This window comes from Staurois parvus, unplaced genomic scaffold (genome assembly GCF_062004578.1).
Source record: "Staurois parvus isolate SC_StPar_1 unplaced genomic scaffold, SC_StPar_1.0 ptg000291l, whole genome shotgun sequence".
In the NCBI taxonomy this organism is placed as follows: Eukaryota; Metazoa; Chordata; class Amphibia; order Anura; family Ranidae; genus Staurois; species Staurois parvus.
The window spans coordinates 4,061,913-4,075,614 of NW_028318087.1; the positions used below are offsets into that span (position 1 = coordinate 4,061,913).

General features: G+C 40.9%; 1 protein-coding gene across 13 annotated transcripts in view; it reads right to left on the bottom strand.

Annotated features, from left to right (window-relative positions):
- ZMIZ1 (zinc finger MIZ-type containing 1) overlaps positions 1–13,702 on the bottom strand; it is a 470,001-nt gene that overhangs the window by 113,427 nt on the left and 342,872 nt on the right. The window contains exon 1 of one of the 13 annotated variants that reach the window (XM_089682530.1): positions 12,942–13,058. The exons of the other annotated variants lie outside the window; for them this stretch is intronic. The gene's annotated coding sequence lies outside the window, so the exon portion shown is untranslated. Of the gene's footprint in view, positions 1–12,941; positions 13,059–13,702 lie in introns of those variants that run through there. 13 annotated transcript variants of the gene reach the window in all.

Consider the following 13,702-nt stretch of genomic DNA (forward strand, 5'->3'; position numbering starts at 1 on the left):
CCAGACTAAAGGGCCATATCCTTGCTGCTCAGCAGTCATTGGTTGCTGGGCCCCCTGCAGCTCGCTACCTTTGCTGTCTCCAGCTCCCTGCCTGCCCCTAAGGTAGGGTGTGTTTCTACTTCAAAAAAGATTGACAGAGGCATGCGGGTAGGCATATTTCCTGTTAAGGGGCATTCTGATGGGCACATTTTATGTTGAGGGTCGCTCTGATGGGCGCTTTTAAAATTAAGGGCACTCTGTTAGGCACATTTTATGTTGTGCCCATTAGAGTGCCCCTTAATATAAAATGTGCCCAACAGCATGCCTCTTCACATAAAATGTGCCCATCAGAGCATCTCTTAACATAGAATAAGAGGAACGCTGATGGGCAGATATGTTTAGGGGGTACTCTATTTGGCACATCTTGTGGAAAGGGGTACTCTGATGGGCACATATTGTGGAAAGGGGTACTCTGATGGGCACATATTGTGGAAAGGAACACACTGATGGGCACATACTATGGAAAGGAACACACTGATGGGCACATACTATGGAAAGGAACACACTGATGGGCACATACTATGGAAAGGGGCACTCTGATGGGCACATACTATAGAAAGGGGCACTCTGATGGGCACATACTATAGAAAGGGGCACTCTGATGGGCACATACTATAGAAAGGGGCACTCTGATGGGCACATACTATAGAAAGGGGCACTCTGATGGGCACATACTATAGAAAGGGGCACTCTGATGGGCACATACTATAGAAAGGGGCACTCTGATGGACACATACTATAGAAAGGGGCACTCTGATGGGCACATACTATAGAAAGGGGCACTCTGATGGGCACATACTATAGAAAGGGGCACTCTGATGGGCACATACTATAGAAAGGGGCACTCTGATGGGCACATACTATAGAAAGGGGTACTCTGATGGGCACATACTATAGAAAGGGGTACTCTGATGGGCACATACTATAGAAAGGGGTACTCTGATGGGCACATACTATAGAAAGGGGCACTCTGATGGGCACATACTATAGAAAGGGGCACTTTGATGGGGGCACCTGATGTAAGAAGCCACTCTGATGGGTACACCCTATGTAAGGTGTCACTGTGATGGGGGAACCTTTTGTATTTGGACACTTCGATGTAAGTGGGCGCTTTGATGGGGACACCTGATGTAAGGGGCCACTCTGATGTCATAGCACAAACTTGAGATTCGGACTTTAGCTGGAAAAAAAAAATGTATTGACCGGACCGCATTGAATTTTAAGTAATCCTGTTATACAGCATGTGCTATACTGAAAGTTATGAACATGTATAGCCCTTTATGTATTAAAAGAAAACATTTTGCTACTTTGTAAATAGCAGCACATATTTTTTTGTGGTTTTCAAAATAGAGAAGTGTTTGTAAAGGTAGGATTTCCTTTACAGTTTTAATCTGACAAGGGAGAGAGAGAAGTTGAACAAACCAGAGTAATGAATCTTCATAACGAAGGTAAATAGGATAAAGACTGATCAATTATGAACCCAGTTTGTCATTTCTTAGCCAGTGGTACATGAACCCAGGGAAGGTGGTTGACAGATTCAGGAAATACCATTTAAAACCGTATTAAATTCAAAACCATAAATGTAATATATTGCAGCTTACCAATCATATGTGGTGGCTGCATTAGTTTTATTTTTTAAGCTTTCTTCCCTCGGTTTTCACCTGGTGATCTGGCCAGCAACACTCCTCCTGTATTAAGAGTGCCTACAACTTTAGATGAATAAGCACAGATAGATATACTAGCAGATTTAGATACATTAACACACTGATGTCAAACTCCAGCTCCCACTGCAGTTACACAAGTAGTTTTATCAACAGATTTTTTTCTTCTGGGATAAAGGTTTTACATGAATAAATAAAAGCTGAGCATTGTGAGCACTCCTGACTATGCTAAATGGTTTGCCTTAACATTCTAGTTGTTACATCTGCAGGACAACTTGTTCTGTTGAAAACCAATAGACTTACTGGCAGGATCACCAGGTGAAAATAAAGGAATAAAAAAAAGCCTTAAAAAAGATTTTTCTGCTTCAGCCCCCAGTAAATTAATATGTATATAGCTAGTCTCACATTTAAAGCTCTAAGTAACTTGGGCCCCACTTATTTAAAAAAACTTCTAATTACTCATACTCCAACACATTCACACCTCTCCTCAGGGAAAGGACAAATTACAAGCACCCAGAGTCATTGTAATATTTTTTTGGGTCTTGTGCATTCATGTAGCACCCTCAGTATAGAACTCCCTGCCATCCATTGCCCAGGAAGTGACCTCTGTGACTGTTTTAAAAAGCAATTGGAGTTCCCAGGGAAAAAAGGGCCATAGAAATATTATTTAAAAAGTAAATAGTTTAACACAGTAACAGCTGACAAAAGGTTAATGCAGACACTGTTAGGGGTGCACACATCAGGACACACTTGATATCCATGCTATAATGGGGTTCTGAAAATAAAAATGTTGAGAATTAGCTGCTGATAGAGTAAAGCTGCATAAGTAGGGCTCCCTCTAGTGGTAAAACAAAGTGGCACAATATTTTCCATACTGAATCCAAAATGAATTTATTAAGAGAACCTGTTTCTTTGACCTGGATGTGCAATGCACAAAGGTTCAACTTGGTCTATAAACAAATGAAAGCAACCCTGTCAGTCACCTTAAAAAAATCTTAACAGTTCCATACTCAGCTCTTCCATAGTCTGTATCTTCTACCTTGGTTCTCTTCATGCACTGAGCCACCACAAAACTTGTCAACATTCGACACTTCCAGTAGTGTCAGATTAGCGTGTTCCCAGTTGGGCCTTGTGGTTCCAATCCTTTGACTGCCCCCATGATACTACAGGTCACAGAATGGATTATTTGAATTAAGGAATCATTGGGCACTCATGGAAGTGACAAATGCTGAATGGTCTTGGTGGAGGCTGCAGTGATTGAATGTAGCAAAAGGTGGACGACATGGGCCACCAGAGGGGTGACTACAAAAGTTCTTCTACTGCAATGAAAAAGATGTTGGTATCTATAGACACATTAACTTCCTGCCACTAATCAGAGAAGAAAACTACTAACATTCATACTATTTCCTGTTGAAAAAAAATGGCATCTAAGCATTAGATTTTATATAAACAATTGTGAACATTATTAGCAGCTCAGTTAACATAACTTTTCAACGCAGAACTATAGCCTTCTATTTAATAAAAATAAATACACAGATAAATGGTGCAGCATATACAGCGAGTTCACTAAGTCCCCCCAACTGGCCACTGAGCCTGACAGTGAAGTCCACCTAATGCTGCTTCCTGTGATGGTGTGACAACGATGCTGCACTGCTCCTGATTACAGAGTACATTTGATACTCTCATGTAGGCTGTACCTGCTTGCACTACAGCAAGATGTGCGGGTGGCTATCCGAATTTCACTGCTGATTCACAAGCCTATAGCACCTGACCACACCCATTCCTGCCCACTACTTTCTAGATTGGCAGCATTGCCTCTGTTGCTGAAACCCTCCCACTGTTAGCTGCAGTGTCTGGAAGGGGAGCACGTGAGACACAAATGAAGGTATATCTGGGCCAGTCAGTGACAGTAATAGAAATTATTTTAGGAGCCTTGTGCATCATATAGTCCCTGGATTTGACACTTGTCTAGATTGTCATACAGAAGCCCACGATTGTTCAGTAGTCTTTAAAAGTGAATGTGCACTTTCCCAGTGGGGGGAAAGAAAGAGGTTCATGTAATACACCATCCTCCCCCACTTCTGCACATATATAACTTTTGTTTCCTCCATCACAGCACCAACAAACCGCTAGAACAAAAAGAAATACTCAAAATATATAAGCATGACAAGCACTTAAAGCTGAAGCTTAACCGATATACATTTTGGTATTCATATTTCTTCCTTTCCTCCTTTCAAAAACATGCTAATGCAATTTTTAAATCTTAATTTTTAAATTTTAAAAACCTTTCCATTTTTATTACATACCTTATTCTGAGACCCAGTGATGTCATCACTAGGTCTATGTGCTTCTCTATGCAATACAGCCAGATCATGGCTGCTAAGAGGGGCCTCTAGTGTGCTGTAGATAGCTTCCTGAAAACTCGTGCCCACATGTGATGCTGAGCATCCATGACAAAGAACTGAAATCCGATTAAAGGGAAGTTCCAGGGACATTAAGGCTGGGGAGGAAAGAAATAAATGATGCTGGACATGCTCCAGCCAGCAAATGAGTCGGGCTCTATAGAACTTGTTGCAGCGTCTAATGTACACTGTGAGAAGCTCAGAATATGCAGTGAGAACAGACTAAACAATTTCAGTTCAGGAGAGGAGCCAACTGTGCCAGACTGAAGGGAAGGCTGGAGATTGGCTTTAACTCTTCTCTGAGAACAGAGATAGTCCTCAGCTCTATGTAATCTCCAAAAAATAATATAAGACATCAAAAACAGTGCAAATATATAAATAAATATCCACTCCAGTGAAAAATTAAATAATTAAAAACAAATATATATAAAAAATTTAAATTCATAAGTCCCACTCCAAATCAATAAAGTGAAAAATAAACATAAAAAAACATATTCATAAAAGTCGTTTCCCCCAAAAACTTTTTGACCAGTGCTTTTTTGGAAAAAGGACTTTTATGAATTTTTTTTATGTTTATTTTTTACTTTATGGATTTGGAGTGGGACTTATTAATTTTCATTTTTAATATATTTTTTATACATTTTTTATTACTTATTTAATTTTTTACTGGAGTGTATATGTATTTATATATTTGCGCTGTTTTTGATGTCATATTTTTTGGTGTTTAAATACTAAATAAATAAATGCTGCTGCTCATTAGTGTAATTTCACGGTTTTGGCGCTGGTGTTTTTTTTTTTTTTCATATAAATCTATGTAATTTCCGACCACACTGACATGAAACGTATTCAGGGCACTTTTTAACCCTATGCTGGAAGGAAAGTGCAAACTAGCAGGGGTGGGGGTATTCTGTGTTCCTGAATGGGCCAATGATGGCTTCGCAGTCATGCAGTAAAGTATACAAAGTAGCTTCACACTGCTACATCTCTCTTTTTTCAATTAAAAAAAAAAAAGCTATATTGTTCATAAGGGGTAACACCTCCCACCAGGCGCCAGTCTTGTTCTGGGTTTCATCCAATTATAAACTTAATCACAGAGGCCCCTTTAATCTACAATCCCTTTATACTCAAAAAGAAATATATATGGAGAAGAATTTAATAAAACTATAGCAGACAGAATCTGGATAAGGTGTACATAGCAACCAATCGCCTTCTAACTTCAGCTTGTTCAATGAAAAGCTAAAAGTTGATTGGTTGCCATGCACAGCTGCTCCAGATTCAGCCCGCTCCAGTTCTGGTAATTTCCCCTCATTGTATTAAGAAATGTTGTCACCAAATATCTAGTTAGGTGAAATGTTGTAAAGTGATCTGGTTGCAGTTAGTATATGATATACCTAATCAATGCAAGCAAGAGAAAAATGAAGAGATATTTTCTTCTTATCACAAGAAAAGTCAGGGAGAAAACACGCAGGAAACTAAATGAAAAAAATCTAACCTTGCCAAAGCTATACACGCAATTGAAACACATACTTAGTTCCCTAACTTAACATAATGCTTACAAAATGTGTCCTGCTGCCCCTCCATTTCTCAAGCCTCTATCACACACTCTACAGCCAGAGGGTGGCACCATTATTCAGAGTTTGCATCTTTCAAATTTGTTGAGTTAACTTTCTGCCTCAAGTCTGCTCTTCTGAAATTTTAATGAAAGGAATATAAATGAAGCTCTGTACAATGGTAGCCCTACCTATGCGTTGTTAATTTTTGTTATTTATAGAAGTATTACAATATACACAGTTTAACCAACAGTGACAAGTTGCTATCCATTTACTTTATTCTCCTCAAATTGGTAATGTGTTCTAACAGCAGAGGATCCACAGGTTCAGAAATAATACTAAACATAACTAGATGCACACTGAATGTATATGTGGCAGAAAAAAAGCACACATTATCGCTCCATCTTTACTAACAATCATAATAAATGCAGTAAGGAAGAGGAGCAAATCTCAGGTTCATCTCTTTTCTGTGCAATCCTGACCTCTACGAGCTCAAACTTGACCTTTACTTGACTAACATTATTCACATCTGCGAATAGATCTGTCAATGGATTCCTGTGGCAGGAATCACAAGTGTGTGTGAACAGCTGTGGCCAGAAAGCCTGTACAAAGCAGTGAGGCTGACAGGAGCTGTAGCTGCAATTAGGGCCAGACTGCAGGAAGAATCAGTGGATTCCTGCGTCTAGAGTCACAGGTATATGTAGGCAGCTGCGGCTGAGAAGCCTGTACACATAGGATAACAGGAGCTGTGGCTGTCTGCCATTGTTATAGTTAGTCGGGCTGAAAAAAAACAAAAGTCCATCCAGTTCAACCATTAAAAAAAAAAAAAGTTATAATCCTATACCCACAGCAAAGCATGATGCAATTTGCTCCCGCAGGGGAAACAGTTCCTTCCTGATCCCCCAAGAGGCAACCAGATGTTCCCTGGATCAACTTTACCTACAAATGTTAGTAATTGTTCAAATGCCTGGACATCCACTGGATACCTGCAGTTAGGGACAGATGACTGGCCCTGGACACAATGGGGTTTATTTACTAAAGCTGGAGAGTGCAAAATCAGACTCCCTTCTGCATAGAAACCAATCAGCTTCCAGGTTTCATTGCCAAAGCTTCATTGAACAAGCTGAGGTTAGAAGCCGATTGGTTTCTATGCAGAAGGGAGTCTGATTTTGGACTCTCCAGCTTTAGTAAATAAACCCCAATCTGTCTGCTAGGGCCAATCATCCCCACTTAACCACAGAATGTGCACATACAGGTGAAACTCGAAAAATTAGAATATCGTGCAAAAGTTCATTTATTTCAGTAATGCAACTTAAAAGGTGAAACTAATATATGATATAGACTCATTACATGCAAAGCAAGATAGTTCAAGCCATGATTTGTCTTAATTGTGATGATTATGGCTTACAGCTCATGAAAACCCCAAATCCACAATCTCAGAAAATTAGATTACATGCAATCAATAAAACAAGGATTGTACATAGAACAATATCGGACCTCTGAAGAGTATAAGCATGCATATGTACTCAGTACTTGGTTTGGGCCCCTTTTGCAGCAATTACGGCCTCAATGCGGCGTGGCATAGAAGCTATCAGCCTGTGGCACTGCTGAGGTGTTATGGAAGACCAGGATGCTTCAATAGTGGTCTTCAGCTCTTCTGCATTGTTTGGTCTCATGTCTCCCATCTTTCTCTTCGCAATGCCCCATAGATTCTCTATGGGGTTCAGGTCAGGCGAGTTTGCTGGCCAATCAAGCACAGTAATCCCACGGTCATTGAACCAGGTTGCTTTTGGCAGTGTGGGCAGGTGCCAAGTCCTGCTGGAAAATGAAGTCAGCATCCCCATAAAGCTCGTCTGCAGAAGGAAGCATGAAGTGCTCCAAAATCTCCTGGTAGACGGCTGCGTTGACCTTGGACTTAATGAAGCACAGTGGACCAACACCAGCAGATGACATGGCTCCCCAAATCAATACAGACTGTGAAAACTTCACACTGGACTTCAAGCATCTTGCAGTGTGTGCCTCTCCATTCTGCCTCCATACTCTGGGTCCTTGGTTTCCAAATGAGATGCAAAAGTTGCTCTCATCAGAAGAGGACTTTGGACCACTGAGCAACTGACCAGGTCTGTTTTTCTTTAGCCCAGAGAAGACGCTTCTGATGTTGTTTGTTGTTCAGGAGCGGCTTGACAAGAGGAATATGACATTTGAAGCCCATGTCCAGGATCCGTCTGTGTGTGGTGGCTCTTGATGCAGTGACTCCAGCCTCAGTCCACTCCTTGTGAAAGTCCCCAACACGTTTGAATGGCCTTTTCTTGACAATCCTCTCCAGGCTGCAGTCATCCCTGTTGCTTGTGCACCTTTTTCTTCCACACTTTTCCCTTCCACATAACTTTCTATTAATGTGCTTTGATACAGCACTTTGGGAACATCCAACTTCTTTTGCAATTACCTTTTGAGGCTTTCCCTCCTTATGGAGGGTGTCAATGATGGTTTTCTGCACAACTGTCAGGTCAACTGTCTTTCCCATGATTGTGATTCCTACTGAACCAGACTGAGAGACCATTTAAAGGCTCAGGAACCCTTTTGCAGGTGTTATGGCTTAATTAGCTGATTAGAGTGGGACACTTTGAGCCTAGAATATTGCACCTTTTCACAATATTCTAATTTTCTGAGATTGTGGATTTGGGGTTTTCATGAGCTGTAAGCCATAATCATCACAATTATGACAAATCACAGCTTGAACTATCTTGCTTTGCATGTAGTGAGTCTATCTCATATATTAGTTTCACCTTTTAAGTTGCATTACTGAAAAATGAACTTTTGCACAATATTCTAATTTTTTGAGTTTCACCTGTACATGCAAGCAGTTGTGGACAGCCATGGGCCCAGGTCTGCCTGTCATTTGTACAGGCTTACCAGCCACAGCTGTTCACCTGTGATTCCAGAAGTAGGAATCCACAGATTCTTGCTGCAGGAATCCATGGTCCTGCACTAATGGCAGGTATGAGTGAGGCCTAAAAGCAGAATGAGACTAGGCAGTCTTATCCTTCCAAAAGACTTCTCATCAAGATCATTTGTGGCTGATTTAGCACCAGGAATGCTGAAGCTGATTTTTTGCCTAGGGCAACTTTTCCACCTTCCACAGTGCTGTGGGCTGTGAGCAAATGCCCTCCAATGATGCTATCAGTGTAATTCAGTGGTCATAAGAAGGAGTGCGTGTTCTACGCCTCTGATATCAGCTATGAGAGGCTCCTGTGAGGCTAGAAGCATGGAGGATGCCTAGGCACTGTGCAAAAGTGATCTGCAGCTTCTAATCAAGGAGTTCTACATGATAGACACATTTTACTTTAGTGATTGCTTTGTCACTTCAAACTGTGATAATGAATCCCGAAACGTTAGTAACGGGCCACTTTAAAGCTATGTTATACTTGCTGAGTAATAGACTAAACACCTTGGAGATTGTGCTGCTTAGCTTTTTTACGTACTGGCCACTGGCATTTGGTCATGTGATCTCTGTTGAAGGGAAAGTCCAAAGTCCCCTATAAATTTTTATTATGCATACTCACATTTGCAGCACTTTAATCTGGCTACAAACATGAAATGATTGCATTTGTTTTCATCCAGATTGGGCAGCAAATTAATGTCTATGGTGGCAAAAGGCAGGTTTGAAAAACAATTGCTATGGTTTCTTTCCTAGATGAGTGGCACCAGGTTCTGTCCACCAGTGCTCTCTGGGTAAAGGGTTAGTATAGATGTGTAGGACCCTACCAGCCAAAAGACATGCTTTAAACATGCCTGCACCACCACCACATGTTCAAGAATACCTTTTACTTTTTAATAAATCACTGGAAAAATATCTATAACCCTGACCAGATATTAGTTTACTGCAATCAGATGACTGAAATATAAATTGTGATTGGTCACTATAGGTCATTATAATTTTTTTATACTGATGTCTAAACCAGAAAGAAGTTGACTTGGTATCAGCCTCTTGTAATCTGCCTCTTGTAATCTGTAGGGAGGGTAGCTCCAAGAGCCAATCAATCAGATTTGTTGCATGGACACGTGCTGAAAGGAGGAGAGAGAAGACTGAGCAGAGAAGTGAGCTAATTAGGATGCTGCTTCTTTACTTTCCATTCACAGGCAGGGAGGTGACCTTGCTGTAGTATTTAAAAGATTGACAGAAAAATCAGGTTATTGGTTCTGCTGTTTGGCATGACTGTGAAAAGCTCAAGATTGAACAGAATGAAGTATAGACACGTTGAAAGGTAAAACCACTCCCCTATATGTATTTCACCTGTGCATTTAGTTGTTGGCAGGGATTTCAGCCTTAGGAATAAACTGACTGGATCCCGGGTGCATAAAAATAATTTATTGGTGGTGGGTTATATTACAGATGCTACCTAGATACATACAGTATATTAATATCCTCTGGTATTCAGTCCATGGATAGTAAAAATTGACTAGGTACATGTTTATCTAGAATGAATTGCACATAATGAGTCAGCTGAGGGCTGGTTTATCCAGTTCAGACTTGGGTGCCGTCCCTGTGGGACAGGCATCTCCCTGTAAAGATACTAGGAGATCCGGGAGAGAGCGCAGACCAGCCCATCTGCCCTGAAGGGAATGCCTGTAGCTATATGTCATATTTGTACCTTAGCTAAAGAATGGATTTACACCTAAACTACACAACTTTGGGTATAAAAAGTTCAAGATTTTCTCATCAAATAAAATAGGCTGTATAGACAGTTGAGATCTTATACCTAGTAGTAGGGAAATATAAAAGGTTCTTTTACATCACCACCTCTAAAAGGAACTTTCCAATCTGGGAAAAGTCTAGCATATAATTCTGTGCTAATCAATGATCAACTAATAGCACAACTGAAGACTTGTAAAGCAAAATGACCTTGAGCAAATTCCGAAGGCTGCTTAATATCAATTGAACGAAACATCCAACTAGCAACCCTATATTTTAATGTAAACACAAAAAGAGGAGTAGACACCAATCGCCAATACATAAACTGGTCTATTGCAATGATACAATTAAAGCAGAACTCCAGTCAAACAACTAAATACAAAGGAAACACATATGTGCACCGTCTTGTTCCCAATTATGTACAATTCTATGAACACAATACTATAGCCGGAGCTAGTAATCGCTAGCTAAAAATCAAACAGGCTGGCTGTACTCAAGCCACCGATGGATCAAACTTGGGTACAATCAGCCTGCCCATAGATGGATCAAATCTCAGCCGGTCCCTGCTGAGCCGGCTCGAAATTCGTTCCATCTATGGCCAGCTTTAGGAAGTAATCACCAACCATACCCCAGCCTGCTTACTAGACAATGAAGACGTTCCTTTCTGTCAGCAAGCTCCCTGGGTTAGCAGTGTACAATGCAGTTGTGCACAATCGGCTTACTCTGCTGACGCTCCCATTCCTAAAGGTCTGGGAATATAATATTACAAATTCAGGCACTTTTAGTAGCTCTAAATAAAAGTACATTTACACTTCTTTTTTCTCTCATTTGTCTTTAACAACAGTATATTAAGAAAGATCAAGTTCCAGCTTTCACCATCAGCTTTTGGGAAATGCATTTCCTCAGTGGCAGAGGCACCACAGACAGCCTGTAAAAGACACAGAAAATTCTACTGGGATAGAAGGGTAGCTCAGAAAGTTTACACTCTGCACACTAGTATGGCACACTCTCATTTGCATGAACTGTGACATATTGTGTGCCATCCAGTGTCAGTGCTGCTGCGGCCTCACTGGTTTTCAGGATACTTTATTCATGTTTACCACTGACCCAATAAACAGTGCCATGTGTCTACTCTATAGGTGATTTGGATGATTCAGTTGCATGTCTCAGAGATGTATGTACCCCTCTGCAACAGCTACTGTTTTCCAAAAACCTTTTGTGTTGGGTCACCTAACATATCCTTTAGTGTGTTTACATTTATTACAAAAACCCCCTAAATGGGAGTACACTTTAAACAACTCTTTATGTTTTATAAAAGAACTAATCTCAAAATCACTATGCTGGCGTTGATACTTTTTAAACCTCCAAACTGTCAGAATGAATTTATTGTAGCAGAATTATCGGCCAAGTCTGTCAAAGGTACCCTATTACCACTGGTTACAAACCTATGCTCCATTAAAGCTTATTTACCCCAGAACAACAACAGAGGCAGGTAATATACTCTTAAACCACACGCTCGACATGCAGTTTTCCTCCATTCATATCTGCAAGGAATAGTTCATCACTGCAGTGCACACTCTGTCTGTTTATGGAATCCTATTTACTGCACTAGTGGAGTGTGTCAGGCAGCGGAAGATTGACCAATGGAGGCAGAGCAGGAGAGGTGGAAAACAAGGTAACAAGGGAGAAGCAAGGAGTGATGTAAGCAGTGGAAGAAAAAGGGAGGGAGGACTACACAGAAAAAATGATGTAAAGAGGTAGGAGGCACAGGAGAAAAAAAAAGGGAATAGGGGAAAATGATGGAATCCCTAGGTAAGGCTGCTTTAGAAGGAATACCTCCTCCTCTGGGCTAATTTGTTTACCTATTTCACTTAGCCGATTTTGGCAGAGGAGCTTACAGTCTGCAATAGAGACCTGCTGGGCATCGCGCCTTTGCAAAACACAGAATCTGTAAGCCCCTCGGTGACAGGAGGCGATAGTGACCCAGAGAGAAATGCCAGCTCTCCCAGCTCGACATAACCATGGCAACCATTCTCCGCACTCGACGTGTAGGCTAACCGGAAAATAAAAGAATACACAGGAATCCATTTCTAAACACGCACACGGGCTGGATGACATACAATCTGTACTTAACCCTGCTGTCTCCAGAAGTACACAATGAAATATATTGCATTGGCTGTTCTTAGCCAAGCGTACTGCTGCAGCTCATCATTTGACCCACAATGGCCAGTTACAAGGTGGCAGGTGCAATCTGTGCACATCGTACCAGAGCACATCATGACAGGGGATCACACAAATGTAAATTATTCTTTAGGGATACAGGGTAAAACGGTCACCAAGTTCTTCTGCGTTAGGTCTCATTCACATAACCAGGAACACCAAATGCATCGTACAGTGTATGTAAAAGGATAAACACATCATGATTCCTGAAACTAATTTTAAAAAATACATGCATTTTACCATACGTAGCAAGCATTCACTTAAGTGAATGAAAAGAATGCATGTGCCTGTAGCTGAGGAAGGTAGAGCAGGGTACAATCTGGGTTCTGAACTACACTGACTGATCCAAGTCCTACAGCAGTGCATCTAGACCCACCTGGTTCCAAGGAGGAAAGCACAAGGTGCAGCCTTCTCCAGGAGGGCCCTCCACCAGTGGGAGAGGTCTGCAGCAAACACAAATCCTGCTGAACACCCAGGGAGACAGCCCATGGTTACATCCCCACTGCTCTCCAGTGTGACCTAGTTAGCATGGAATTCCTGTGGGTGTTGCTAAATCCTCCAGGTAACTCAGCTGTGTTTTTCACTTTAGTTTGTAAACACGTTTTTTTTCTCCATAGAGAACCATGGGAATTGTGTAGTCAGGGGAAAAGCTTATGCAGACAATCACTGCTTTATATTCGCCATGCAAACTATGGGGATAGTCACATATTAAATTACCTGAACATGTGTTATCCTCACTCTATAAGAAAGCACAAACACGTGTGTAGTAGTGAACTACCCATCAAGCTACATCTTAAATTCTGATGAGCAGGGATGGAATTACTTATCTAAGGGATATGACTACAGGGATAACAATTTTGCAAGGATGTCATAATTATTGTGAGTCTGCTCTAGGGATTTATTCTTTTGTAAAGGTACCACTGAATATAAAGATTGGGAACTCCATTTGTGTGCATACTAGGCACCAAGTTTCAGGAGATTGGTGTAGAGTACTATTAATGGAGCGGATACTTCATAGCATTTTTTATTTCACCTTATCAAATGCTTATTTTGCCATATTTGTGGTATTTCATTAAAATCAGAGAATTGTAGACAAATCACTCAAGGCAGTAGCACTGTAACTTACAAATGTTAAAA